We start from the raw sequence: 19,530 nt of genomic DNA, 5'->3' as shown, positions 1-19,530 counted from the left end.
AATGAGACATTTTTAAAAGCACTTAAATATTAATAGTCAAGAAAAAGAACAAAGGAAAGTTAAGGGCTGGAAAATTTTAAAAAGCAAAACAGTGAGGTGCCCAAATGCATATCATTCCATTGTGTCTCCTATACTTGGTAGAAGCTAGCCACAGATTTGATTCTGAGCTTTATGCACCAGTGCAAAGAGAGAAATCACATGTGGTGTAATGTTTATACTGTTTGTAATATTTTTAAAAATAAGGTTTTCAGAGAAAACATTTATTTTCATTACTGAATCCAAAAAGGAATATCAGGATTGAAAGTGCCAGTTGTATCCTGACGAATCCAACATCATGGGCATCTCCTACCACACACACTTTATAGGCTGGTGAGCAAGACAGAAAGTCACTTTGTAAAATCACTTGCATGGTGGTTCTGTTCCAAAGCTAGAATGGCTTAATCCAAAGAGTTTGTAGAATTTAGAGGAGAAGGTGGACATATATTCCGAAGTCAGCCTCTGTAAATATGGCCTCTCTTGATTGACATTGTGCCAGGAGCCTGGATATTGTCTGTGGTAGACAATGACATGTGAGCAACAGACTGGTTAATTTCATTCTGTTCATGCTACCAAGTGTACACAGGTCTTTCCTGAGAGCCATGCCCTCCTCTCCCTTTCCTTCATCTCTTTTTTTTTTGTCTCTCAATATCATTTCTTTGCTTCCCCCAAAGATTTATGTCTTTAGAGAAACAATTCCAGTACCTTTAAAAACAACTTTTCCCACTTTAAGTCCTCCCCCATTCACACAGACTAAGCTGAGTCCCCATGGAATTATGCTGTGTTTTCCTCTCAGAGTGACTCCATACCTCAGTTTATCCATAGTGTTAGAGGTGGTTGTTCAGGTCAGAGTTCAGGTACAGAATTAGGCAGGTGGTGTAAGTAAATGAAACAGGCCCAGTGCACATCCTTAGAGAATTGAAGAGGGCTCATCTCAGGCTGGCACTTGCCACTCAACTCCAGTTGACTATAGCCATGGAAAAATCTGTATTTTTATGTGAAATTTCTCACTTTAAAAACTTTGTGAGAACCAAACAAAACAATTCTGCTTATGGGCTGCACTTTGCAACCCCTGTTCTGCATCATTGTTTTTTTAAAACTGAGTTTTTAAATGAAATTATGAATAACTGTCTGGAAGTCATATGAATTCCTCCAAAGAAGAGAGATTTTTGTGCCTGTCACTCAAGAAAAGCCTTTGAAAATAAAGAGCGGTAATATGACTCAAAGTAGGACTCTACTGGGTGTTAAGGCAGGTGAGGAATTTATGGCAACTAGGAGACATCTGTCACTCAAAATGGGCACAAATAAGGAATGATGTTTTTGTTAAGCAAGATTTGTTATCCTTTTTCATTTTGAATGTCAAAATGATGATGGTTTTTAACTGGTTTTATTTTTTTCATACATAGGACTCTGTGCTACCTCTGATTTCTTAACATGTGTAATGCAGACTCCAAAAACATTTTCATCTCCCTATAATATTAAGGCTTTTCAAGACCAACTCAGAGACACATCCATACTGCTGGCTGCTCCCAGCAGCCAAATCTGCAAATCTTGACTGAGTGACTAACACACTTCTGACATAAATGATAGACTTGAGTGACTAACTATGACTTTCTAGATTATTTTTTCCTCCCCTTCTTAATATCCACATAATTGATCAGGTGGGCCATATGGCCCCTCTGATTCACACATTAAGACAGTTAGGACACCAGCCAGGTAATTGCTCATGCTGGCTTTTTTTTTTTTTTTTTTTTTTCCCCTAAGAAAAAGCCAACTCCATCTGGTCTTGGGTATGACTGAATACTAATTGATACAATATCCTGATAAAAATGGGTGTAACCATATTTAGACAAAATATTCAGTAAAAGTTAATTATATGACAGTAAGTTTTCCACTGAAGAATCTGGACTGAAATATGATAGTAAAAATCTAACATGAGAACAGTGAGTATATCGTGTATACTCAGATTTTACACATACTCTGAGAGAGTAATTAGACACCCCTTCTCAAGGACCAGATATCAAGGAGAGGAAGAGTTTGGAGACTTGGAGCTCCTCACAGCTATGAGCTCTAAAATGTTGGTGGGGAAAAGACTTAGAAATACAAGACCAAAGGAAAAATGAAAGATTTCTTTTCTGGCACCAGGACTTAAAAAGGATGCCCCTCCCATGCTACATCGCTCTTTTAATAGGAGAAAATAACTAAAGCTAAAGACCATATCATGTTTGAGGAGATTTCTGGATGATGTTCACAGTATGAGATCTGTGTGTCAGGAGCCAATGGGAAGCAAAGCAAGTAGCAGTTTGAACATGGATTTATTATATTGTTTAGAACAGAAAGAGAATATTTACAATTTTGTGGCTAAATATATTACGTATAGTTGGAGGGGCCCGGAGATTTCTGCTTCCCTATATGATGTGTTCTCTTAACTCCAAGCCCACTCCTTCCCCCCCCCCCCCCCCCCGCTGAAGCAGTGGAGGAGCCAAGAACCACTGCAGCAAGAATGGTACTGGAAATGTCCACACAAGGGACCCTGCTGGAGCTTCTAGCCCAGGTGACCAGGGAGACTGTGCCACTGGGTCCCACAGGACACCTACCAAATAAGGCCACCTTGCCAAGACTGGCAGACATACCAGCTCTACCTAATACATAGAAACAGACACAAGTAGGCAGCCCAAATGAGGAGATAAAGAAACATGTCCCATATGAAAGAACAGGATAAAACTCCAGAAAAATAAACAATGGAGATAAGCAATCTATCAGATACAGAATTCAAAACACTGGTTTTAAGAATGCTTGAGGAACTTAGAACTTCAACACAGAGATAGTAAGCATAAAAAGAAACCATAAAAGTAAGCACATAGAAACCATAAAAAAAAGAACCAGTCAGAAATGAAAAGTACAATAAATAAAATGAAGAATACACTAGAAGGAAACAAAAGAAGATTAGATGTAGCAGAGGATTGAATTGGAAAACAAGGTAGCAGAAAACACCCAATTGGAACAGCAAAAAGAAAAGGAATTTTTAAAAAAGTTAGTTGAAGGGACCTCTGGGACAACATCAAGTGTAACAACATTCACATCATAGGGGTACAAGGAGAAGAGAGAGAACAAGGAATTGAGCACCTATTTGAAGAGATAATGACTAAAAATTTCCCTAACCTCATGAAAGAAATAGACATACAAGCCCCAGGAAGTGCAGAGTGTTCCAAACATGATGAACTCAAAAAGGCCCATTCTAAGACACATCATAATTAAAATGCCAAAAGTTAAAGACAAAGAGAATCTTAAAAGCAGCAAGAGAAAGGCAATTGCCGTGTTTCCCCAAAAATAAGACTACCCCAAAAATAAGCCCCAGTTAAGACTGTCAGCAAGACAGACATATTTAGTACATTATGACGATGTTCCAGAAGAAGATGACATGACTGTATTTGAATAAATGTAGATTGTTGTGCAGGACATCCCCTGAAAATATGCCCTAATGCATCTTTTGGAGCAAAAATTAATATAACACCCAGTCTTATTTTTAGGGAAATACGGTATAAGACTCAGTCTTATTTTCAGGGAATCACAGTAGTTACCTATGAGGGAACTCCCATAAGACTATCAGCTGGTTTCTCAACAGAAACTTTGCAGGCCAGAAACAATTGGCATGAAATTTTCAAAGTTATGAAAAGCAAGGACGTACAACCAGGACTACCTAGCAAGGCTGTCACTTAAAATTCAAGAAGAGATAAAGAGCTTCCCAGGCAAGAAAAAGCTAATGGAGATCATCACCACCAAATCAGTATTACAAGAAATGTTAAAGGGACTTCTCTAAGAAGAAGAGAGGAAAGAAAAAGAACATAAATGTGAATAATAAAGTGGTAATAATTACATACCTATCAATAATTACTTTAAATGTAAATGGATTAAATGCTCCAATCAAAAGACATAGAATAGCTAGTGGATAAGAAAACAAGACCCATACATATGCTGTCCACAAGAAACCACTTCCGATCAAAAGACACACAGAAACAGAAAGTAAAGGGATGGAAAATGTATTTCATGCAAATGGAAATGAGGGGAAAAAAAACCTGGGGTAGCAATACTTATGAGTATATCACACAAAATGGACTTTAAAACCGCTATAATAAGAGACAAGGACATTTCATAATGATAAAGGGATCAACCCAACAAGTGGATATAAACCTTATACACATTTATGCACCCAACATAGCAGCACCTAAATACATATATATTGACCGAATTAAAGGTCAGTATTTAGGTCTAAACAGAAAATCAACAAGGAAACAGGAGCCTTAAATGACACATTGGGTGAAATGGAATTAATTGGTGTTTTTAGAGGTAAAATACTTGTACTCAAAGTTAGAAGACATTGAAGAAAGAAATTGAAGAAGATAAAAATAAATGGAAGCATGTACCATGCTCATGGATAGGAAGACTTAACATCGTTCAAATATTTATACTACCCAAAGCTATCTATTGATTCAGTGCAATTCCTATCAAATTACCAATGGCATTTTTCACAGAACTAAAACAAATAATTCTAAAATTTATATGGCACCACAAAAGACCTTGAACAGTCTTTTGAAAGAACAGTCTTCAGAAAGAACAAAGTTGGATGTATCATGCTATGTGATATCAAACTATACTACAAGGCTATAGTAATCAAAACAGCATGGTACTTGCATAAAAACAGACCCAAAGATCAATAGAACATAATAGATAGCCCAGAAATAAACTCACACCTATATGGTCAATTAACCTGTGACAAAAGAGGCAAGAATATACAATGGGGTAAAGGCACTCTATAAAATAAATTGTGTTGGGAAAACTGGACAGATAATGCAAACAACAAAAAAATAAAACTAGACCACCTTCTTACACTATACAAGAATAAACTCAAAATAGATTAAAGACTTAAGTGTAAGACCCAAAACCATAAAACTCCCAGAAGAAAACATAGGCAGTAAACTCTCTGACATTTCTCTTAGTATTATTTTTTAAAGATTTTTATTATAGCTAACATACAATTTTATATTAATTTCAGATGTACATCATAGTTATTCAGCAATACCCACCTGGCACTTTGCAGAGTTATTACCACATTATTGATTATATTTCCTATGCAAAAGAAGTGATCAACATGATAAGTTCAGCAACCATTGACACTACCACATTATCACAATATTATTGACTATATTTCTATGTTGTATATTACATCCCCAAGACTTGTTTGTTTTATATCTGGAAATTTGAACCTCTGATTCTTTTTTATCTTCTTTCCCCTTTTAATTTTTCAATTAGAGTTGACATTCAATATTATTTTATACTAATTTCATGTGTACAGCATAGTGGTTAGACATTTATATAATTTAGTAAGTGATCGCCCGACTAGTACCCACCTGGCACTATACATAGTATTACCATATTATTGATAATATTTCCATACTTTATATTCCCAGGACTATTTTGTAACTACCAATTTGTATTTCTTAATCCATTCACCTTTTTTTACCCTGCCCCCAACCTCCCATATATTACCCCAATAGATCTAGTACCCATCTGACACCATACATAGTTATTACCATATTATTGACTATATTTCTTATGCAATGCCCTACATCCTCATGACTACTGTGTAACAACCAATTTTGTACTTCTTAATCCCTTCCCCTTTCCACCTACTCCCAATCCCCCGCCCATCTGGCAACCATCAAAATGTTCTCTGTATCTAAGAGTTTGTTTCATTAGTTTATTTTGTTCTTTAGATTCCACTTATAAGTGAAATCATATGATATTTGTCTTTTGTTGTCTGACTTACTACACTCAGCACAATACCCTCTAGATCCATCCATGTTGTCACAGATGGCAAGATTTCATTCTTTTTTAAAGGTGAGTAATAGTTCACTGTATATATGTACCACTCTTCTTTATCCATTCATCTATTCAGGGACACCCAGGTTGCCTTCATATCTTGGCTTATGTAAATAATGCTGCAATGAACATATGGATGAGCACCTCTCCTTGAAGTAGCACTTTGGGTTTGTTCAGATAAATACCCAGAAGTGGGATTACTAGGTCCTTCTTTGTCTCTTGTTATAGTCTTTATTTTAAAGTCTATTTTATCTGGTATAAGTATTGCTACTTCAACTTTTTGTTTGTTTCCATTTTCATGAGATATCTTTTTCCATCCCTTTATTTTCAGTCTGTGTGTGTCTTTTGATCTGAAGTGAGTCTGTTGTAGGCAGCATATATAAGGGTCTTGTTTTCTTATCCATTTAGCTTCCTTATCTTTTGATTGGAGCATTTAATCCATTTCCATTGAAAGTAATTGTTGATAGGTATGTAGGTATTGCCATTTTATTCATATTTTTTATTTTATTTTATTTTTTCATCTTAAAGAAGTCCCTCTAAGATTCCTTGTAATACTGGTTTGGTGGTGATGAACGCCTTTAGCTTTTTCTTGTCTGGGGAGTTCTTTCTCTGTTGTTCAATTTTAAATTATAGCTTTCCTGGGTAATCTTGGTTGTAGATCCTTGCTTTTCATCACATTGAATATTTTGTGCCAATCCCTTCTGGCCTGCAAAGTTTCTGTTGAGAAATCAGCTGATAGTCTTATGGGAGCCTTTCTCTTGCTGCTTTTAAGATTCTCTCTTTCACTTTAACCTTTGGCATTTTAATTATGATGTGTTTTGATGTTGGCCTGTTTAGGTTCATCTTGTTTGGGACTCTCTGTGCTTTTGGGCTTGTTTATCTATTTTCTTTGCCAGGTTAGGGAAGTTTTCTGTCATTACATCTTCAAATAGGTTTTCAATTCCTTGCTCTCTCTCTCTTCTCCCTTTGGTGCCCCTAAAATGTGAATGTTGTTATGCTTGAGAGTGTCTCAGAAGCCCCTTAAACTCTCCTCAAATTTTTGGATCCCTTTTTCTTTTTCCTGTTCTGATTGGGTGCTTTCTCCTACCTTATCTTTTAAATCACTGATTGATCCTCTACTTCTAATCTGTTGTTTCCCTGTAATGTATTCTTCATTTCCATTATTGTATTCTTTATTTCTGACTGGTTATTAATTATTTTCTATCTTCATTTTTATGTTTCCTATCTCTTCATTGAAGTTCTCCCTGAGATCATTGGGCATCCTTATAACCAATGTTTGGAACTCTGTGTCTGGTAGATTGTCTCCATTTTTGTTTAGTTCTTTTTCTGGAGCTTTGTTCTGTTCTTTTATTTGGGACATGTTTCTCTTTCTCCCCACTTTAGCTGCCTCCCTGTGTTTGTTTATATGTATTATGTAGTGCTGTTGTGTCTTCCTGTCTCAAAAGAGTGGCCTTATACAGTAGGTGTGCTGTGGGGCACAGTGGCATATCTTTCTGGTCACTTGAGCCAAGCACTCCAGGTGTGTATATGGTGTAGGTTGTGTGTGTCCTCCTCTTGTAGTTGAGCTTCGGTTGCTATTTGCACATCAGTGGGAGGGATTGACCCTCAGGCTCACTGGTTGTGAGGACTGGCCTTGACTACAGTGGAGGAGCTATGGTGCAGGGGCTGACCCTACAAAGCGGGATTTGCCTCAGCAGGGCTCTGGTGCCTGCCCGATCTGCCCCTTGAGTGTGTTGTCCTTGGAGGCAGCTGGGTGATGCTCCAACTTGTTTCAAAGCTAGCCACTGGGAGCACCATCCCCAAGGTCACCTGGGAGGGAACCCACTATAAGTCAAGTTCAGCCACAGCCCATGCCCCACCCCATCCACCCAGCAGTAGCCAAAAGAAACTCTCAGATGACCACCATTCATGCTGTGTTTGGAAGTACCTTGAGAGGCCAAGCCATGAACCAAGGCCAGCTGTCACTAGTGTCTGGCTTAGGGCTGCTCAGCCAGAGGTATAAGACGTGCTCAAACCAGATTCTGCATGTCTGGGTTTGGCAAACCTTTGAGAGACCCTAGGAAAATCTGCAGCATGAGCAGTTTGTACAAAAAAAGCCACTTGTACCAAAAAAGTGGCTTGGATGTGACCAAAAGTTGGGAGGGCGGGATCTCGAATCACTAGGGTGTGGTGAACAAATGGTGTCAGCCAGCTTGATGGAGACTCAGATAGGGCGGCCACCTGCATCTGCAAGCCAGGAAGGGGGAGGGCTCAATAAACACACAACGGCCTCTGCCAGCCCCTCCATCCAGGAGAAAGCTGCCCCTCCAGCCCCTGCCCTGAAGCCAAACAACTCAGTTCCCCTTATTTGTCCCTGTCGCCTCTCCAGCTGTGCTCCAATGCTGGAGCTCAGAGCCAGTGATTCCATCAGTGAGTAAATCTGTACGTGGTCCTTTTAAGAGGCATGCCTGTGAGTGCAGCTGCCCTCCGTCTCACTCAGTCATAATCTCCACTGGTTTTCACAGCCTGAAATTATGGGTCTTCTCTCCCCAGCAGTGGAATCCTGGGCTGGGGAGTGGCTGGGACCCCTTTCTTCTCTGGAGGGACCTCCACAGCCGAGATATCCCTCCTTTTTTAATGGTCACACATGGGTGTGGGACCAGCCTGTTCCACGCCTTTGCCCCTCCTACCAGTCTCAAGGTGGCTTCTATGTGTCCTTAGTTGTAGGGCTTTGGTTCACCCAGATTTTAGGTGATTCTCAATGATGGTTGTTTTGTAGCTGAGTTGTAATTTTGATGTGGTCATGAGAGAAGTTAAGCACAATGTTTACCTACTGCGCCATCTTGACTGGAAATGAATCAGTAACATTTTTAATGATATATCTCCTTGGGCAAGGGAAACAAGAAAAAATTAAAAAATGGGACTGCATCAAACTGAAAAATTTTTGCACAACAAAGGAAACCATCAACAAAATGAAAAGACAACCTCCTGAATGGGAGAAGATATTCGCCAATAATAGATCCAAGAAGGGGTTAATATTCCAAAACTTATAAAGAACTCATGCAACTTAACACCAAAAACAACAATAACAACAACAACAAAACTAATAATCCAATTAAATGGGCAGAGGACCTGCATAGACATTTCTCCAAAGAGGACATGCAGATGGCCAATAGACATGTGAAAAGATGCTCAGCATCACTAATCAGAGAAATGTAAATTAAAACCACAATGAGATATCACTTCACACCTGTCAGAATGCCTTTCATCAATAAATCCACACACCAAAAAAAGTGTTGGCTAGGATGTAGAGAAAAGGGAACTCTCGTGCAAAACCACTGTTGGTAGCATGGCAAATTGGTGCAAGCACTATAAAAAACAGTATTGACATTACTCAAAAAAATTAAAAATAGAACTACCATATGACCCAGCAATTCCACTTCTGGGTGTTTATCCAAAGAAATCCAAAATACTAATTTGAAAAGATATCTATACCCCTGTGTTCATTGCAGCATTATTTACAATAGCCAAGATACGCAAGCAACCTAAGTGCCCATCAGTAGACAATTGGGTGAAGAAGAGGTGGTACATGTATACAATGGAGTAGAGCTCTGCCATAAAAAAGAAGGAAATCTTACCATTTGCACCAACATGAATAGACCAATAGGGTATTACACTAAGTGAAATAAGTTAAACAGAAAGAAAAATACCATATGATCTCACATATATGGAATCTAAATAACAAAATAAAACAGAAACAGACTCATAGATATAGAAAACAACTGATGGTTGCCAGATGGGAGGGGGGCTCGGGGTCTTGGTGAAAGGTGAAGTGATTAAGAACTACAAATTGGTAGTTACAAAACAGTCATGGGGATATAAAGTACAGTATAGGGAATATAGTCAATAATATTGTAATAACTATGTAAAGTGCCAGGTGAGTACTAGACTAATCGGAGGTATCACTTTGTAAAATATATAAGTTTCTAACCACTATACTGTACACCTGAAACTAATATAAAATATTATTGAATGTCAATTATAATTGAAAAGTTAAATAAAGGGGAAAAGGTGAAGGGGAATAAGATGTCCTAATTTCCAGTTATAAAATAAATAAGTCATGGTGATGTAATATACAGCATAGGAATATAGTCAATAATATTGTAATAACATTATATAGTGTCAGATGGTTACTAAACTTACCATTATGATTACTTCTTTAGGTATATAAATGTTGAATAATGATAATGTATACCTGAAACTAATATAATATTGTATGTTAGCTATATTTTAATAAATTTTTTTAAAATAAAAAAAATATACTTACATATGATCCAATCATTCTACTCTAGCTTTTACCCAAAAGAACAGAAACTACACATTCATGCACATACTTGTACACAAATATTCAGGGCAACTTTATTTGTAGTAGCCAAACACTGGAAACAATTCAAATATCCACCAAAAAAAAGTACGTACTGCATAATTCCGTTTATATAAAAATCTTAAAAATGAAAATTATTGTGGTGGAAAGCTAATCAATGTTTGCTTGGGAAGGGGGTGTCAGGGATTGGGGAGGGATTACAGAGGAATATGAGGAAACTTTGGGGGGGTGAAGGGTATGTTCATGATCTTGACTACAGTGATAGTTTTATGGATATATATATATTTGTGTCAAAGCCTTTCAGATGGTACACTGTAAGTGTGTGTCAATTTTTGTCAACATGTCAATTATACTTCAGTACAAAATGCCAAAAATAAAATTATTTAAATAAAAAGAATTATGCTGGGATAATTTATGTTTTTCTAAGGGCCCGATGCTCTGACCTTAATTTTATCATTCAGTAGTGACTGGAAAATAATTACAAACCACTCCTAAACTACACACACCCAACAGAGTAACATGTCACTTTTAAAGTAAAATACAACATTTCTTTTATGATTTTGAGATTATGTATGTGGGATGGGATAGGGTGGGGTACTGGGGGGTGGAGTAGGGAGCTGGCAAGAAAGAGTGGCCACAGGCAGGGGCCTAATTTATGATCAGCATGCGTTGGGATCTAAAGAAATCCTACCCAGACTTTTATGATTTTGAACTCAAAGAACAAGCCTACCTGTTGACGAGAAGCAGCAGTGCTGAAGTAAAAGAAAACAAAATTGGGACCTTAATTAGATTCCTATTGCTGCTATAACAAATTACCACAAATTTAATGGCTTAACACAACATAAATGTATTATTTTATAGTTCTGGATGTCAAAAGTCCCAAATGGTCACAATGGACTAAAATCCAGGTGTTGGCAGATCTGTGTTCTGATGGAGGTTCTAAAAAGGAGAATCTATTCCAGTGGTTTCTCTACCTTCCAGAGGCTGTCTCCGAGCCAGCAATTGTATCATTCCTAACTCTGCTCCCATACTCACATCTCTCACTGACTCTCCAGCCTCCCTCTTTCATTTATATTATTACATCAGCCCTGTCCAGATTATCCGGGATAAATTCCCATCTCAAAATTCTTAATCACATTTGCAAAATCCCTCTTGCCACATAAGGTTATAGATTGACAGGTTCTGAGGATTAGGATTTAGACATCTTTAGGGGCCATTATTCTGCTTAACATAGGACCAGAAACTACTGAGTGTTATTTCTAAAAGATGTGCTAAAAGATTTATAATAAATTGTTATGCTTCATAATTGTTCATGTCTTTCATACACGCCCATCTTTTAATTCTATGCCCTAAATCTATTTTATAATAATCAGTAACATTTATTGTTTTATAAGTGCTAAGCAATTTACTTGTATTTTCATATTTAATCATTTCAACAATCCAATGAGATGAGTGCCGTCACCATCCCCATTTCAGAAATGAGCAAAATGAGGCTTAGAGAAATTCAGTAACTTAAGGTTATACAGCTGAAATTCAAAGCTAGGTATGTCTTGCTCCTAACGCATAAGAAACAACTCAAATAGTCTGAGGCTTACAACAACAAAGGTGTGTTTCTTGCTCATGGCCACATCCACGACATATCTATCTTGGGTGTGCTGTCTTCACATTCTCATGAATCTGCGAGCCAGGCTGAAGAAGCATCCCCTAGGTGGGGTACCATCCTTCTCAGACACTGCCCTTTGTTAGAAGAGAGGGAGGAGCGATATGACGGAACCTCACGTAGGCTTTCAGAGTGTTATCTAGGAAGTGATGTGCATCACTCTTGCTCACATTTCATTGGCCACAGCAAATCAGCAACTAAGCCTGACATCCATGTAGCCAGGAGATACTAATCTATCACCAAATAGGGTAGCAAATATTTGGAAAGAATAAGACAATCTATAACAGCTTTAAGTATGGTGTTGTACCTCTCATTTAAGATAAGAGGAAAAGCAATACTTTATCCAAAGAGTCAGGATGATGTGAGGCCTCCCCTGGTAGCACAGCACTCATCTCTGGACCACCTAGACTCCTGGTCTACATATAAGAAGTCACGTGTATGGAAGGAAATTCTGAGATATTGAACTTTGCCTTCATCCATGTTCCCAAAGTGTCTACCACGCCACCTTAGGGAGAAAGTTATGCCACCTGAAGATAGCTATGTGGTACTAGGAGTTAAGAATTTTTCTTCAAGGGGAATTTCTATCAACTCGTAGGACTAGATTGATGCAGACCTTCCCCAAAGCAGCAGGTAAGAAAGCGTGGGGTTGTCTCCAAAAGTCCTGTCTAGTCCAAAGACTTCCTAGGATTCTAGTGCAGGTGAAGAAGTATACTCGTCTCTGAGGACCCAAGGATTGGGAGTGATGATTGAATCTTGTGCAATGGTCCTCAAAGTGTGTTCCACAGAGCTCTTGAGGTTCCATAAAGTTGTCTCAGAAATGGCCAGACAGAGGGACACACACCCATATATTCTCTTACCCTCATTCCTGGTGGTTGGCACACACGCTAAGGCTAGGATATGAAATGGGGCTTTCAATAATGAGACTCAAGGTGAAAGAAGAGAGAGAAGAGTTCCTTTTGATATAATAATACACAGAAAATCTGCTCTAAGGCAGGCTCCTTTTTTTGTAGTCTGCAAGATTTGTGTGCTAAGTATTTGTTTCACCTGTTCGTATTGTGCCAGACCTATTCAGAAAAGATGGAACTGAATGACTGGCCATCCATGCAGGAAGCTAAGGAAAACATAAAAGGGAGGAGGGGTGGAGGAATTTAAAGAGACAGTCCAGGAGAGGAACAAATAAGAGAAGGTGTTAAGGGGGAGGTTTGTTCTCTGTGCCACTGAGAAAGGTAGCCATGTGGCCGAGCCCCATGACTTGAGGTGAGAATGTTGGAAAGGCACACCTCCATACCCCCACCTCTGTTTGAGCTCTGTGGGATCCAGGGTGCTCTGGAATGCTGCCAGTAAGGCTGTTTAACAAAACACTGTTATTATATCACTTCCTTTCACAGCAGTAGTGAATGCACATACGTAAAAGCTTTCCACTTAAGATTTAGTTTGAATTTTTAAAACAAAAGCTTGAAATCCCACAATTTAACCCAACCTTCCAATTTTATGGAAAAGGAAATGGGAGCTCAGATGAAAAGGCTTGCCTAAGGTCATGAAGAGAACCAGCAGGAAGTTGGAACCAGAACCAGGACTTCGGCCCCCAGTCCAGCGTCCCTCCCCTACAGCTCTTTATTCCTCAGACTTTGGGCTGCCGTCGCTGCGCTCACAGCCCCATCTGTTAACTGGGTAACCTCGCTTGCTATTCACTTATGGAGGAGGCTGAGTTTGCAGCAGCACCACCCTGCTTTGAAAGGAACCAAACCCTCGTCTTCCAGTGTTACTAGGCCCATCTAAAAGCCACAGCTCGGGAGAGTGAGCTTCTGGCTCCACCTGGGTTCCCGTCACCCTCAGAGCTCTTCCTTTGTCCTCACTTTGTTTTCCTTTGAAATGCCTCCCTGGCTTGTCAGGATGATGCAGCCTGCTAGCTAGCTGCCAGTTGGATTTTATGTGGGTTTGCCACGTTGCAGCAACAGGATTGTGTCGTGGCCCAGATGCTTCAGCAGAAATAAATAGCACATCTGGGACTTGGAAGGGGTCCAGCTGCATATTACAGAAAAAGCTGGAGTGGAAACAGAGCCAAATGATACACAGCTGGAAACTTAAGTTAGGAGTGAGGTGGGGAAGCAGTTCAAGAAGAGAAGAAGAAAGAAATGGAAAGGGAGAAAAAAAGATCAAACCAGAGATTACTGTTGTCTGGAAAGCTCTGAATTTTAATAGCTGAGAAACAGACCCATGGTTTACAGAACAGTTGAATTAAGAGCATTCCTCCAAAAGTGATAGTTTATAATAATTAACCCCACAGCAGAAAGGCTGGGCAGGGCTGGGAAGCTCGACTCCTGGACATCTGGCTGCCTTGGATGTGTCAGTTTGGTCACCTCCTAGCTATTCGAATCTATAAATGGCCTCATGATGAGCAGGGTGAAGGAGTTCAGCCCTGCACTGGTGAGAACCGCGGGCTCCCTGCCCAGGATCACCCGATGTTTGGAAAGCTGAGTGAGTTCCCAGGCTCCTGGGCAGCCTCATCTGAGCAAGCCTGCAGTGAACATGCAGAGAATTAAAGAGGAGGACGGGGAGGAGGAGGCGGGTGTACAGAGATGTTACTCTCTCCCAACCTCGGCCCCAGGCAGATGATTCACCCAGATGAATCAGCAGTGGCTGCAAAGGGGGCTGCTCACACCCACACCCCTGCCAGACACTAAAAGCTACAATGACATCAGCAAGCAGAGGAGAAGTTTAAGTGAAAGGGAAATTAGGGCAAAAGGAAGATAGAGAGAGGAGAAATCCATCCCTCTCCCTCTTAATGGAAATCAAATGCATGGATTACCTTCTTAATGGGTGGCTTGATTTAATCTGAGTTAAAAAAATACCTCAGATTAAACCATCATTAAGAGATGCCAGAATATAAGCTTTCTAAGCAAATCACAGTATTGCAGGGCTAAAGTGATTGAACCATAACACAAGGACTAATCTTGGATACTAAATTCTTAGTTTGTAGGTTCCCAGCATCCCAGTGGAAGGGAGAAACCAGGCGACCTTCACAATATCATTTATAGCGATTCTGAAATAGTAAATAACACATACTTAGGGAGTATGGCTGGAAATTGATATGATTCAGTTATGGATCTATGCATAATTTTAAAACCTTTGTTAATTCATTCAAGTAATATTTATTGAGTACTTTCTAAGAACCAGGTATTGTGCCAGAAGTTGGGGATAAATTGTTGAGTGAAACACCGCCCCTACCCTCAGGGAGTTTATAGTCCAGCAACCAGAGTTCCTGCAACCATTGTGACAGTGAAAACACAGCTGTTAATTCTGTTCAAAATTAATTTCTTGGAGCACCAATCAATTCCATGGTAAGAGAAAAAGCTACATAGTTCTGAAAATATCCCATGCCTCAAAATAAAAACAAAATTGTATTTAGAAAAACCTTAATTTTGTGGCATTTCGAGAACTCAGAAACTTCATAGAGGGAGGTAAGCCAGAATTCTTACTGTAGCCCGGTAATTAATTTGTGGCTTAAAATTTCTTACAGAAGACTCCAAACCAAAGTGGTATTTTAGGGAAGAAGACAAATTGGGGAGGTTCAATTTAATGGAAGACATGTTCCCTAGAAGCATCTCATAAATCAAAATCCACACAATTCAAGAGCAGTCCTGATCATGGATAGATAGCTTGGGGGAGAAGGGGGCAATAGCAGAAATAACATTTACAATTTGTCCTGCTGCTGCTTTGAAATTAGATGATTCTTGTCTCCTTTTTTGGTTTAGCTTGGGGGCCCCCTAGATCTTTCCCCACCCTGGTCCCTGCAGAAAGTGTACCTGTATGGACTACATCAACAACTCTTCTTGCCCTTTGGCTTCCAGGTAGGTTCCACCAATGGGCAGCACCCACAAGAAATCAGGAGCATAGAGGAAAGAGGTTGGGTCATCTACTCCCAGGGTTACCTCCGCCAGGCTGCCCTGGGTCAGCAGTGTCCCTCCACCAAAGACCCCCAGCTCTACACAGCTGCCCTCCCAAGGGGTTCAGTAACTGCTCACTCCCTTGTCACTTTGGGTCTAGAGGGGAGATTTGTACTATTCCTTGCAGTTTCCCTATCCTCTACCCACAGCTTTATAAATAGTCCTTTCATCCAATTTAAGTGTGCCATCTATTTCCTGCTGGGACTATGACAAATAGGGGAATTTGAATTATCTCAAATGTTATACCTAAAGGGGGACTTTATTATTATTTTCATATTCCACAATTTCAAATTTGCTTGGCTCAAATTTGCATGAAAAAGCAATAAATTTCAAGAGCTCTATAGGCCCATCTGCATCCATAATGGAATAGAAAATCAAGGTTTACAATAACCTGCCTTAGATTTCCCTCTCTGGCTTAAAATATTTTCCTCTATGACTTTGGGAATGTTCCTTCTTGCTTTACTTTTAGCTTTAATAGTAGACGTTAGGTGGTGCAATAACAATTGCTTCTGCCCTAGCTTCATTAACTCCTCGGCAAAAAGATGAACAGACTTTATGGTCAGTGCATTAAGGCAATCATACCGCTGCCTCCTAGTCATTGGAATTCCATTCCCAGGCAGCAGTAATCTCTGAAATATTCAGAAACGGGCACGTGATAGCTCCTGGTCTTCCACAGCAGCACAAGGGTTTGATTTTTGTTTTACTTGATTTTTTAATTCCAGCCCCTCTTGTAGTAGTAGACAGTTCGGCTTCCACTACAGCTCACGGAAGCCAAAGCAGACAGTTTGGCTGTGGGGCAAGTGGGTGTCTGTCACCAAGAGCCGTGGCACCTCTGCTGACGTATGGACAGGACTCATTGTTTCACCATTCCCACCTTCACCTCCATGCACTCATTCATACTCAGTGGTGTCATTTCCACTTCATCACTTGCAAGGAAACACATTCTGGAAGCATAGTGGGAAAGGGCAGCAAACAATTTCCTGAGATTCATGTCCGAGGAATATTAATTTAAATGAAAAGGCAGGGATGTGATCCGACTTCTTAGGAGCAGACAACATGGTGCCCAGGCTGAGAGCACTGACGTTTTAAATCCTGGTTCCACCTCCTATTAGCTGAAAAACACGAACTAGCTGCTTAACCTTTCTAATACTTATTTCCCTGTCAACTGTGATTTTATCAATACCTACCTCCATGGCTGTTATGGACATTAAATGAAACAATAGCAGCAAAGCTCTTAGCACAGTGTGTGGCATGGTGAGCACTCAGTAAACGGTAGCTAGTATCAGTGAGCTCCTTGGTGCTTTTTCTATTGTTCTTTGAATTTCTTCAGATTCAGGACACATTCCACCTCCCATTGCATGGCTGCCAACATGTAGAAACAGAGTTTCCCCCAGAGTTGGTATGTCTAGATTTGCTAATCACGGTGGTTACATCTTCCTGTCCCACACAGATCTCAGATGTATAAACCCACCATCACAAAAAAGAGCAGTGTCATAAACGCACAAAGTTTTTCCCTTTTCACAGCAATATTTTTTTCAGGGTGAAGGTTTAAGATAAGCTGGGCTTCTGTGATGCCTCCCCAAATGATGAAAAGCCAGAGAAACACCATTCAGACCATTAAGCTAGGTAGCACCTAACCCTTCCTATTTTCCTATCTACCTACTACTGTTCTATTAGAATCATTTTTATTATTTACCCCTTGTCTCTCCAAAAGCTATGAAATTGAAATCTTTCATGATTAAAAAATTTTAAGCAAAGGTTGTTTAGATTTGGATCTTCATAAGAGCATTCTAGGAGCCACATAAAGGATAGGGAGGGAGAGTATAACTAGCCCAGTGCTTCTTGAATATTAAAGTGAATTTGCTCACCTGGTGGTCCTGTGAAAACGCACATTGTTATTTATAGGAAGCCTGGGCTATGGCCTGAGATTCTGCAGTGCTCATCAGTGCTGCTGGTCCAGGGGCCTCACTGTGAGCACCAAGAATCCACGCAGTCCAAGCTGAGAGTCCACGTTATGATGACGGACCCTGTCCATATGCTGTCTTGCTCGGCAAAACTCCTAGTGCTGTGTCCAGTATGATTAGCATGTTTAATAATTGCTTTCTGACAACGCTGATGTTGATTGATGACAATGAAAATATAAAGAGAAATTAAATTGAAAATGTGCCCCTAAGATTTTCAAATGCTCAATTTTTGTTTGAGAGTAAAGAAAAACAACCCTAGGTTTACCAATCTTACTTTAGGTTTTGCTATCCAACAATTTCAGGCTGTTTTATTTTGTTTTTTTGGGGGGTTTTTTTAAGTGAATTTGTTTAGTTTAATGAAATAATGGGTCAATTCCATGAAAAAAATACATGTCACCATGGTTCTATAATAGTGTTGACAGAGCAATCCAATCCCCCTTGTAAAGAAGGACTGTGTCAGAATGGTAAATGTCATTTTGTTTAGTCACGTCTTCTTTCTCTGGTCTGCTGTAAAGCAAAGCCATTGGGGCTGCATCCCCTGTTTTCTGTCACTCACACATCTCTAAGACACTCAAAGACAAATACCATGTTTCCCCGAAAATAAGACGTATCCAGATAATCAGCTCAAGTGTGTCTTTTGAAGCAAAAATTAATATAAGACCCGGTCTTATTTTACTATAACATAAGACTAGGTCTTTCATATAATATAATATAATATAATATAATATAATATAACCCCGAGTCTTATATTAATTTTTGCTCCAAAAGATGCTTTAGAGCTGATTGTCAGGCTAGGTCTTATTTTCGGGGAAAGAAGGCAGTTTGCTTGTTTAGACAAGGAATGACTGGCCTTCCTCTTGAAGGAGACCTTCCTTCTTTGAGATCAGAGGTTTGCAAAGTGAGGTCCATGGACCAGCAGCATCAACACCACCTTGGTAGAAATGCAGATTCGCAGACCATACCCCAGACTTACTGATTCAGATTCTGGCTGTGACCCAGCCTCTAGGTGGAGTGACCCTCCTAATGATTTGCCCTGCCCAAAGTATGTATGTCTAATTGGTGGGTCTGGGGAAAGGAATTGAGCATTTTGGGCTCAGTCTCTCCTGGAATCTTTGGTTCTGTTCTTCCTTCCCGCAAAGAGGGTGCACTCTGCTTGCTTCCACATGCGGGGAGCAGTCTGCCCTGTGGGAGAGGACTTTGTCTTCCCAGCTCTGCCCAAGGGTGGGGGAGTTTAATTCTCAGAAAAGTACGAGGAGGTCCATGGTGACAGAACATCTGAGCCACCTCTCCAGTCAGCATTGTCAGTGATAAAGCTGTTATTTGATCTCCATTTCTTGGTTTCCTGTGTCTTATTTTTCAAAGAACCCTAAATTTGGAGGGGGGAAAAGAGATGTTCTTTAGTGAACCTCTTAAACTTGAATATATTATTGCATGAATAAGAAACCATGAGAAATAATAACAGTTAACATAACTTTCTGTGTGCCTGGCAAAATTCTATGTCTTTTCCATGTATTAATTCCTTTGAAGCCTCACAATTTTCTAAGCAAGGCACAATGGTTACCACACCCTCTTACAGATGAGGAAACTGTAGGGAATAGTGGTTAAATAACTTGTCCAAGTTTTACAGCCTGGAAGTGTGGGAACTGCAACTCAAACCCAGGCAGTCTGGCTCCAGGGTCC

The sequence above is a fragment of the Rhinolophus sinicus genome, linkage group LG12 (assembly GCF_036562045.2).
Source record: "Rhinolophus sinicus isolate RSC01 linkage group LG12, ASM3656204v1, whole genome shotgun sequence".
NCBI classification, from domain to species: domain Eukaryota; kingdom Metazoa; phylum Chordata; class Mammalia; order Chiroptera; family Rhinolophidae; genus Rhinolophus; species Rhinolophus sinicus.
This window is presented reverse-complemented; position numbering follows the sequence as displayed.